Source organism: Periplaneta americana, chromosome 5 (genome assembly GCF_040183065.1).
Source record: "Periplaneta americana isolate PAMFEO1 chromosome 5, P.americana_PAMFEO1_priV1, whole genome shotgun sequence".
Classification (NCBI taxonomy): domain Eukaryota; kingdom Metazoa; phylum Arthropoda; class Insecta; order Blattodea; family Blattidae; genus Periplaneta; species Periplaneta americana.
Genome location: NC_091121.1, coordinates 65,147,487 through 65,159,858, shown reverse-complemented (window position 1 = coordinate 65,159,858; position 12,372 = coordinate 65,147,487). Strand labels below are relative to the sequence as shown.

General features: G+C 36.2%; 1 protein-coding gene across 15 annotated transcripts in view; it reads right to left on the bottom strand.

Annotated features, from left to right (window-relative positions):
* LOC138699780 (multiple PDZ domain protein-like) overlaps window positions 1–12,372 on the bottom strand; it is a 1,065,748-nt gene that overhangs the window by 112,806 nt on the left and 940,570 nt on the right. The window lies entirely within an intron of this gene.

Genomic DNA, 12,372 nt, shown 5'->3' with positions numbered 1-12,372 from the left:
ATTCACGTCATCCGCATAGACAAGCAGCTGATGTAACCCGTTCAATCCCAAACCCTCTCTGTTATCCTGGACTTTCCCAATGGCATACTTTAGAGCAAAGTTAAAAGATGAATTAAAACAAAAAGAAAAATTTATTTACGTTAGCCTTTAAAGCAGTATATTTCAAGCGACAGAAAAATAGTATGCAAACTAAACATGTAAATGAAGTATTTTCTTTTTTTTTTGTGATTAATGGCAAGGCAATTAACTTGCAGTTATTCGCCCCAAGTCTACGAGCATGTCTCATAGATGTCGCTAATGCAGCGAAGCGTGTATCATTTACTGTAGTTCATCAGAGATTATTCAGAGCACACCACGGGCTCTGGGTATACGTGGCAGTAGTGATGAATGAATGAAAGAATGGAGGTGATGATGAAGAGAATTTTTTTGAAATAATAATAGGAATATAATAATAATAATAATAGTAATAATAAAATAATAATAATAATAATAATAATAATAATAATAATAATAATAATAATAATAATAATAATAATGGTTTTATTTAATCTTGCAGAGTTAAGGCCATATGGCCTTCTCTAACATTCAACCAGGAGTGAAACTTCGATACAAAGAACCTTACAAATATACCAAACAGTTCACCGCTGTGGAGTAACGGTTATCATGCCTGACCGTGAAACGAGCGGGCCCGAGTTCAAATGCTGGTTGGGGTATTTCCTCAACCCATTAAGAGAAAATACTGGGTAACTTTCAGAGCTGGACCCTGGACTCATTTCGCTGGCATTATCACCTTTATCTCAATCAGACGCTAGACAACCTTCGCAGTTGGTTAAAAAAATGTTTTATTTAACGACGCTCGCAACTGCCGAGGTTATATCAGCATCGCCGGTGTGCTGGAATTTTGTTCCGCAGAAGCTGTTTTACATGCCAGTAAATTTGCTGACATGAGCCTGTCGCATTTAAACACACTTAAATGCCATCGCCTGGGCCGGGATCGAACCCGCAACCTCGGGCACAGAAGGCAGTACTATACCGACTGCGTCACCCAGGGCGATTACAGTTGGTAAAGCATCGTATAATGTGTGTGTATCCAATGCCTACCCACTTCATTTGCTTGATTCGGGTTCCGTATTCTGGGGATAGAAGGCAGAACTGTGATCCATTTTCAAGTTGCACACCACTTCGGCTGGCTACGCCATGCAATGTACAGTATCTGTGGAGAATTATGTCGTGTACTAGAGTGAATGTATGTGTAAGTGTTCGTGCAAGTGTAGTGTAGGGAATGGGTGAAGATGATGATAACTGATGAACATGAGGAAGGGAGAAAGGGAAACCCGGTGAAGGCACGTAGCCTACTCCTGTCGAATAGCACCAAGGGGCCACCACGCTTAACGTCCCCGTTCGACGGACAATCACAATCAGCAGTGACATAATATATGCCTTCTCTTCATATGCACTGCGGAGAGATTTGAAATTTTAACCCAACATAATTATTGGTGCACAATCTAGTGATTAGAAGTTGTACACAGCCACCTCTCCTAGTCCCGAGGTAGAAATTTTACACGAAAATTTCTGACCCCGCCGGGAATCGAACCCAAGCTAATCTGGAGGCAGACGCGCTATCACAGAGCAAACTCGGCGAACAAGAGTCGTAAAATAACCAACTTAAAAAATATATACGAAATCCTAGTACACAATTGAAAGAAAGAACCATAATACAACGTAAATAACAGGTCAATAGAAATGAGATATAACACACTGAAAGATATAAAACAACATAATAAAATATAAACAGTAAGCTAAGTCAAAATGAGCGAAACATGTACATTATAGTACATAAATAAGGAACACTGATTGTCACTGGGGAACCGGAGTACCCGGGGAAAACCCCTGTGATACCTGCATCACTCGCATGCACAAGTTATGAAATCACGTTCTGGATTCACCGGGATTTGAACCCGGCCCTCTCGCTTATGTAGGTCCAGGGTGTAACGAAGTACAGAAAACCAAATTATAGCCTACAACTCCAAGTTATTGGTAGAGAAAGCTGTGGTCTCCTATCTTATTATTTTAATAATTATGTTTACTGTACTCGTCTTCTTCCCATGTTCGTGAGTTAGCTACGATAGATCAGTGCGTAAACGTGAAATTTGTACAGATCCAGAGTTAGAAACCTGTTTAGTTTATCCTTTTGTTTCTGCCATATTATTTCTACGTTTAGGATTAATGGAATAATTTACTGAAGGACGTGCTTCTCGCACCTTTAAAATAACAGAGGAAGAGTAGGCCTATTACTGCTCTTTTCCTTAATGAAGTGCCTGTAAGCTATAGTATTTCAACATTACTCACGGCCATCGGCGTAGCTCAAGCGGTAGCGCATTTTTCTACTGATCAGTGACTGTGCTCAAGAGGGATTCGATTCCCGATTGGGCTGATTATCTAGTTGGGTATTTTCCGATGTTCTTCCAATCGTAAGACGAATGTCAGGTAATCTGTGGCGAATACTCGACCTCATCTCTCTAAAAAAATCATCTCGCTATCGCCAGTTCCATCGATGCTAAATGATGTAGTAGTTGATATAGCGTCGTTGTATGACTAAAAAACTATGCGGTCTACCAGCTCGAGATACAACTTCTCGGCCTCTTGCATCAACATTATCGGTGAAACTTATTCTATTCGTCTCCACTGTCGTCATTCAGTGTTTGGGAGTACGACAGATACAATGCTGAAGATGGGCAAACAAATAAGGAAAAAAGCCTATCGCGTTTCATTACTTAAGTGAATTGCCTACGCTTTTAACCCAGAGACTTCGGATTCGATTCTGGGTCAGCAAAGTGTGTATTTATCTCCTTCCGCAGCGATTGAGTCGTACTTCCAGTATTCTGTTCGTCGCTAACTTTAATGGTGGCTTTTTCCCGTACTGACAAAAGTGCCAGCAATTCATGACCACTGCTCATTCAGTCCTCAAATATATTAAACATTATTATAAATTATCATCTGTTGTGTTATACCTATACGTATTAGGCTATTATTTTATTCTACTTGTATCTATGTTTTGTATTTAGCCTATATGTATTTTAATTAATTAAATCTTAAATCAGTATGTTTAACGATGAACCGTCGTAAAATGAATGCCCAAATAATCAAGTGCCTTATACAATGAACTCCCGATCAATTATCCGGGTTAAGGTGGTTCGGAAGGCCCTATCCCTGTAATGTTAAATTATATGCAATTTTTCTCAGCTTCTGTCGAACATAGAATAATACCGTACAATTTTTACGACATAGACTATACGTTAGTCAATGTTCTCAATTTTAACGTAGGAATTTCCTCTTATATCCAATATTCTCAAATAAAAAATTATAAACTCAGTACTTCTCTTTCTAATTTACAGTATTTAACTAAAATATACAATTTGTCGATGAAAGCTTTTCTATACAGAGTGATTCACGAGAATTTACCGTCCCTGACGGAAATTATTTCCGAAGATATTTTGAGCAAAAAATGTCATTTAAACATTTGTCCTAATCTCAATATTTTCAGAATTACACTAATTTGAAGTTGTTTGTAAAATAACATTATTCTTGAGTTTTAAGGATAAAAGAATATTACAGATAAAGAATGAACTATAAAGGAGTAGCCTATCATTTTAGCTACAATTTCGGAGCAAAAATGTGTTGTGAATTGCATAGTTGCTTCGTACAGATTTTTTTTTTTCGATTTCTAACTATAAAATTACATTTTCTTACGTACTTATCAGAACAATTGTTACAAATCAAGCCACTCTTGTAAATTCTTTAAGACTGCACATTAGGATGCAAAGTAAAGAATCAAGTTTCTAAAGTCGTAGATTTGTAACAATTTTTGTGATAAGTGCGTAAGAATGTCATTTTTAGTTAAACATTTAAAAATAAAATCTGTACAAAGCAATTAACAACACATTTTTAGCTTCAGAATACTAGCCAATTAAAGAAGCGATACTTCTGAATAGTTCTTCTCTATTTGTAAAACTAAAGAAAAAAGGTATTTTATTAATAACTTCAAATCAATGTAACTTTGAAAATATTGCAATTAGGACAAATGTCTATATGACATTTTTTGCTCAGAATGTCTTCGGAATAAGCTCCGTAAGTGACGGTAAATCCTCGTGAATCACTCTGCAAAAATCGAGCGGAAAGCGAGACGGACGACTCCGTAGAACATGGACCCCACTCATGACTTCACCATAACGGACAGAACAGCCTAATCTCTGTTAATGATAATGATGACCTTATACAATTTGAATGAAGTTCTAAAATAATGTTAACATTTACAAAAAAAATACTATGAGGATATTTGATAAAAAGTACAGGCTTCTTCACAAGGTAGATGCTGAGAAAATTGATCATAAAGTAAATACAACAATACGGGGACAGGGCGTTCCGAAACCAATTACTGAAGGGGAAAAATTGCAAGGATTTTCGAAAAACCTGGGTAACCCAAGTTCGTAGAAAACTTATCCCTGTTCTATAACTTGCTGTTAAGTTTAGTAGCCGATTCTCCCTCGTCATTTTTTAAATTTATAACTTTCTAGAACCGTTTTATTTCGTTTTTAAACCATATTACGCACAAAATCAGAAAGTACAGAAATTCTTCATGAATTTAAAGGAAATAAACACAGACATGTAAATTTCCCACACGTGTAGTTGTCGGTCATTTTTTATCTTGACGGTAACAATGGTTAAGGTGCTTGACACACGTTACAAATAATGTTTAGCAGCAGCATGTCATGGAGTGATTACAGGCGGTGCTTTGTTGTGCAACAAGAGCTAGCGTTCGCATTGCGAGTTAAAGAAAAAATAGAAAGGAGAGCACGATTACCACGCAAACACAACAAACTGTTCACGAATAATCGTGAGTTTATTGCACTGTCATCATTTTCTATAACTTCACGGACAGGGCTTATTACTGATATGATTCGATTTCAAGATATTATGTTTCACAGTTGAATCAACTATAATAAAAATATTATAGATTTATTAATTTGTCCAACAGAATGATATCTGTAATATTGACAATTAATATTTGAGGAGACTGCTGTAGATTGAATTCGGTGTAGCTCAGTGGTCAGAGCGCTTGGTACGTAGAATCAAGGACCCGAGTTCGATCCCCGGCGCCGGAGCGAATTTTTCTCCTCAAATATTAACTATAAAAAAACCGTATTATTATTATTATTATTATTATTATTATTATTATTATTATTATTACTATTATTATTATTATTAGACTGGTTTAATAAACTGTTTTATTTAACGACTTTGGTTTTAATTAAACAACTCGAGCACATGAAGTAAAGCAAGTGCTTATTTTTAACTTTTACAACAATTTTGTATTGAGTTAAAGCATTTAAATCTTGTGTGAGGAAAGGGGAACCGAGATACAGTATATGCAGGGTGTAAGGGGTATAAGTGCCATTATTTTAACTGATTATTGTTCATGTCGTAAGGAAGAAAAATGTCCTCACAACTTTTTTATAATTGAAATATTTCACTAATTATTAAAGTTTACAATATTAGGCGTTTGGCAACGTTGTTGGATGGGGAGGAGGGAGTTTACAAGTACACGGTACAGCTCAAGCGGTTACAGACATACTACCGGTAAAAACAGATGCTCTGTTCTAATGCAGGGGCGGACCGTTATTTACATAAAACCAACAGCAAATACAAACTTTCAATCTCATTAATAGAACTTTATGGTAAATTTCCATTTTATTTAACAATATTGGGAATATTGGTCCATTTTTTATTGTACGTTTAAAAAATAAACAATAATGGTTTACTGCACAAAATCACACGAATTTTTTTTAAATGCAACATTTTAATCTCTCCCGCTTCCATAAAGCAGTACCATGTTTAAAGAAATTTCTGTTTGTGTGATTTTCGAAACGAGGTAAGAGACTCCTAGTTCGTAATAATCGTTGAGAAACTGCTACAAAAGTTCGCCGATTAGGTAACCTTCATTGCGGAAAACATTGACGGTACATCTTCTTGCCTCACTTGAATTACGATATCCTCCACAAATTAATAACATAATTATGATATTCCTAAACTGTGAATGACATTCTAAGTTGTTTATCGAATACCTGGTACCGAACTGTCATCCGCTCGGCAGTATACCTATGGACAGGGAGAACTGAGCTGACATGTACGTACGTCTGTGCAGAGTACTGCCTGCTGAACACGTTGCCACGTCTCTCACGTCAGAATATTAACAAATTTAAGCATGCAATTTTATTTAATTTCACGAAAACGTAATAGAACACACAAATATGTATTTAAACTAATATTAACTCTTTACTAGATATAGCCTACCTACTGATGTAATTGTCTTCGTAATTTTACAAACGATATAAGCAGTATAACGCGAATAAAATAAAAGAAGAAATTTTTTTCTGGGAAAATGATCAAGTTTTGACCCTATGTTGTATAGACATTTTTTGATCCTGTAGACGACTGTGAAAAGGACGGCACTTATACTCCTTACACCCTGTATACGAGTAACTTCTGCAGCAAAGATAAATCAAATTCTTGCTGAGATATGTCGATTCCAGATATATTAAGTTGCATGTGTAAAATTCCATAATGACCTGTACTCCACAAAACCAAGAATGTCTGCATATAGGAGTTTGTAGGCTATAGGTACAGTATGTGTGTCCAGACCATACCCCTACCACCAGCTGCACTATTAGTGGGGAAAGGAAATCGGTTTGTTCCAACTAGAATATGAAATACAAAGTTTTACTTTTATTCATAACTTTCAAAAAAGTAAAATACACTGGAGGAAAGCCTGAACTTTGCACTAAGTTGAGCACTCGTGCTTCTATCGCTCGAGGCTGCCTTCTCGTCCGCCCACGCTGGGAAAGCTTCATTCCACCCGTGTGAACTTCTATACAAGACTCTCCTCTTCGTTTAAGCATAATCGGCCAGCAATGTATTATCGCAATCTTTCCTAATGCTAACATAACGGAAGACCGTCTGTGTAATAATTTGGCTGGTTCACGATTCTGTTGATTTTCCCAACCCTCCAAAAACATAAGTCTTGAAAACTTTATTTTTGTCTGGGCCAGCAGCTAGAATAACAAACATTATTCACTTTGTTTGTTGAGTGACCTGTGCTGTACCTTGAGCTTACAGGCTATACAGTATGGCACTTACTAATAAACTGTGTATAGTTTTCATACGAGACTTATGCAGAGCTGGGACAAAAAACGTTACTAATAAACCATGCATAAGCGATAGATGTCCTGTCACAATCTGATCGAGAAAAGCATCACCTTCTCTTTCGTAACGCTCGAGAAAGGACAGTGCTGCTCCCATCCGCTGAGCCTTTTGTTTCTCAGAAAGAAATTTAGGCACCCATCTGGCAGAAAGTTTCCGGTAGCCCAAATCTTCAGTAATCACTTTGTACGGAAGAGTACGTCTAATCTGTGGAAAATCCTCACTATGCTCCGATATGGCGAACCTGCGGTTTGCTCTAACCCTTTCGTCAACCAAACGAATCAGATCTGCATTCACGATACTCGGTCGACCACTTCTCTCTTCATCATGGACATTGGTTCGCACATTTTTGAACAGACGGCACCATTGTCTTACACCACCTTCACTCATTACGTGTGGCCCATAAACTTCACAAAGTTGGCTATGGATTTCACTAGCTTTACAGTTTTTGGCCACAAGAAATCTTATTACAGAACGTACCTCACACCTGGCGGGACTTGCGATTGCAGCACATATTTTGACAGCACGTGGCTCAGACAGGAACAAAGACACGACCTTGACTTTACCGCTGCTCGACGCGTACAGATTCAAGAGCGCTATATGAAAACGGAAGTTATTTTATGAATAGCCCTCGTATATTATACCGTATCATGTTACGTAATTTCAAATTTTGGACACAATATGCTGAATTTATTATGACTTTCGTAGATTGGTATGGAGTAGAAATGTGTTTAAACACGGTGAAATTTTACAAAGGAGTTCAATATAATCAAGTAAAATAGAATAAATGGAAGTACAGACATTCGAAAAACTGACACATACTACTCTGCGACGCTGCCAACTCCGCTGTACCGGAAAGCAGCAACTGATGCGCAGTCACAAAATCTGAAGATATCTTTGTTTAAAATAACATTTTCTTTAAATGCTCAACCGTTTACAATGAATAACTGTACAGCTTTGTACAATTTCCATTGAAGTAACGCATTTTCTGGAAGCTGCCTCCCTTGTCAAAGAAAACCTCCTTCACAGCCAGTTTCACAGATTTGCAGGACATGTCTCGGAGCGAACCTCGATTCCTTTAGCGAAAAAGTCGTTAGTAAAGGACAAAATAATTGAATTCTATCCTTACCAATGGTTCAGTACGTAGTTTCCCCACGAGTTACGAAGCTGCAATATCTACGAAATGTTTAGCTGTCAACATATTTACTACAGCTAATGCTAATATTTTTTTCTTGGCTGTTTGTACGTGCAAGTTGTTGTACGGAGGTATGATAAACATCGCAGATAAGTGTAATGCAAGGTTACATGCAGCAAGAGCTTAACAACAATATTTATGAAGCAACATGAATATCGTGTTTTGAGGTTATCACGGGAAGCACCTCATTTCCTAATTAACTTAATCCTTGAATTTCAGTGGTGGTTGGAATAATGTGGCATGACACAAGGGAATAGAATGATTATCATTAAACAAATTACATTTATCTTATCTTTACAAAGTCCTGCGCCGTGGCATCGTGATCTCTCTAGGGCATCATATTTAGAACTCGCGCTACAGAATCCGTGCTGGTTGGAGTCCTCATGGGGAAGGAATTTTCTTAGGAAATTTCCAACTGTACATGGGGAGCGGTGTCCACCCAGCATCGTAATTAATTTGGGGAGCTATGACATCCTTTTGGTCAAATGTTGGACAAGTTAATTTTCTCATCTTTGATTTTAACGAGAAAAAAAAACATTTTAAAATATCCTCAGTTGATTTTTTCAGAACTGATTAATACCTAAAAGAATTGGCTTGTACATGTATGTACATTGTGAGATGAATGGCTATGTATAGAGTTGTAAAACTGTATTAGACTATCATAATATAATACGAAATGACAATGTAGAATACAGTAGTTTTCCTAGTAGCATTCGTAGAATCCGACGCAACCATAGATACAGCAAGGCTTTGCAAGTTGCATAAACAACAGGCTATATTATCTATCAATGCTATTAAAATGATTATACATATAATAAGCAGATTCTACAACATACGACTTCGTGGGCTAGCAGATAGCATTCGTGACTACAAATCATAAGGTCCTGGGTTCGATTCTCGTCCTGAGCATGGAAATTTTTCTTTAAAGAAGCTATTTAACACTAGGCCTATATCTGGTAAAGATCTACAAGCTACGTGAATTAAATAGGTCTAGGCCTATAATAGATTTTTGTAGGTAGGAGGACTTCAGTGTTCAAAGTAAAGATTTTCAGAATGCGTCCTGGATCTGAAATGTACGAAACATAATAAGTAAGCCAAATGCAAATATTGCGTATCGTTTTGTCATAATACAGTTTAAATTAAACACTTAAGTTATTACTTAAAAATGTAGGTCAATCAACTGAACGATAAATTCAGAATTATAATAAAGTTAATTTGAACATTAAATCACATTACACAACTGAGACTAAAAATAAAACAAAACCCTATGTAACAATAAAAATTACATCGACGACCCAAAGCACAATTTCTAACAATTTAAATATTTAACGTTGATATCTCATTTCTAATTAAATTAAATACTAATTCAAGCTATAATGTATTTTTTCTAGAAACTCTTCATATATAATTCACTGGGTAACTTCAGGATCTTCACGAGTTTCAGAAATATCGTTTTCCAGAAAAATCTATTTCTAATAAGTGAACACGAATATTGAAAAATGTCTGTGATTGTTTGAGAAAAGTAACACAAATTATTATTTCTTTCCACACGTCTGGAACTTCTAGCTAAATACCTATTTCATATCTTAAACATAGGCTATGCCCAAATTACCATTCACACTAATATTATAATACTCATAACTAAAGACCGTTTTCTTATTCCCACAACATTGCAATGAGTATAAGTGTGCACGGAGTGTACAATTCGGTACGTGACCTTCATAAAGAGACTGCTGACAATCACAACAAATAACGCGCACTACAGGACCACTCTACAACAGGTTCCTTATTCCTAAACAAGTATAGTGTGCTTCAGTTTAGCAATGTGTATTATATTAATGCACTACTGCAGTAGATGAAATAAAGGTGCCTAAAACAAGTGTACGGAAGTACAGAAGTAGGTAGAGAAAGTCGGAAGACAGTATGTCTGTGTAAGCGGCGACATAATTGTATGTAATTTAGGCTACGTATGACTGACATACTCTGTTCTAAAAGATGGTAAAGATGGCACTGTAATTAAAAAACCACATAAACCATTTGAAATTGATAGAAAGAGGTGAGTCTGACGATCTACCTTCAACTAGTAATTAAGTGCCAGCGGACGAATTTAGCAGAGATCCGTATAAAATTATGGTGCATGCCAACATTTCTTTCAACAAAGTTGAGGATAAGCACATTATAAATTTTGTTGGAAAGTACACCTTTACATAAGGGCAGTACTTTTGTTATAGTACTATCGGTATTTTAAGTTATATTTTACAGTAAAGATCATTATAACATAAGTTAAACATTTCATTCAGGGCAGTATCTATGTTACCGGCGTTTTGAGTTAAAATTTTACAACAAAGATTATCGCAATATGGGCTTAAACATTGCATTACGAGCGGTACCTGTGAAACGGTAACATTTTAAGTTAAAATTTCACATCAGACATTACTGTAATATAGACTAACATACTGTTAAGAGTAGTGCCTCTGATACAGTAACATTTTAAGTTGAAATTTTACATCAAAGATTGTTATAATATAGGCTTAAACATTTCATTACGAGTAGTGCCTGTGAAACAGTAAATTTTACAGCAAATACTATGTTTATTCTTTAGTAATACACAGCACAGATCTACTCTTGCAATCATTCTTTATTTATTTATTTATTTAACCTGGTAGAGATAAGGCCAACAGCCTTCTCTTCCCCTCTACCAAGGGATTGCAACTACAATATTAAGAATACAATTACGATTATAATTACAATTAATATTAAATTTACAAATACAATAAAAATCAAAGTACTAAAAGATTAACTGATTAATAAAGGCTAGACAGTTTATTGTAGAAGTTAAGAAGAAAGAAATTTTTTTTATTAAGTAAAAATTAAACCTACTCTACGCAGTAAGAAAATGCTTAATAACTTTGTTTTTGAACACTGCTAAATTCCGACAGTCTCTGATGTCACTGGGTAGGGTATTCGACAAGCGAGATAGTGAGATTGTATATGACGAATACGATGATGTCTTATGTGTTGGTATGGGTAATATGCGGCTAATTTGCATGCGTGTGAAGAGATTATGATATGATGACACATAACTGAAACGGGAGGCAAGGTAGGTAGGTGTAGAGGTGTGAATGACTTGGAAAAGAAGAACAAGGGAATGAAAATTTCTACGTTCGTTAAGCGTAGCCGGTTTAGAGTTTGGAAGGATGGGGTAATGTGGTCAGCGCGACGGACATTGCAGACGAAGCGAACACAAGAATTATGAACACGTTGTAATCTTTGCGACTGGTTAACACTGAGGTCAGTCAGTAGAAAATCACAATAATCAAAGTGGGGCATTACTAGTGTTTCCACTAGTATTTTTTGAGTGATAGCAGAAATTTTCGAATGCTGTTCAAGAAATGTAGTATGGAAAGCACTTTTTTGATATGACTTACTTGATTATTCCAGTTGAAATGCGTATTGAAGTAAAGTCCAAGGTTTTTTATGTGTGTGTTTGTTGTCCTTGATGCGGAAATGGTCTGTGTTCATCGTACAGCACCACGCGCCACTACTCTTCGTCAAGTCATTTGACTCCCTCTACAAACTCCGTACTTAACTTCAAAGAGTAGTGGCTAAGATTCCAATCTCTACCCATAACTAGCTTACAACCGTACCTGAGATTTCTATGTACAAAGGCAATTCGTTGGTTGTTATATGATTCTGTAATTCTTAACTGAAAAAAAAAATACTTCGATTCTTGCATTCAAGTTCCTTTTCTGACCAATACTACCAATTCTATGATAATTTCTACTGTAGAATACCCTATTTTCGTATTCTACCAAAGCTACCGGACCAGTATTCTACAAGGTCGCAACTCTAGTTATGTATAATCTTAGACAAAAAATAAAAATAAACCGAAAGACAGGTTGATTTCCCGAGATTTTAGG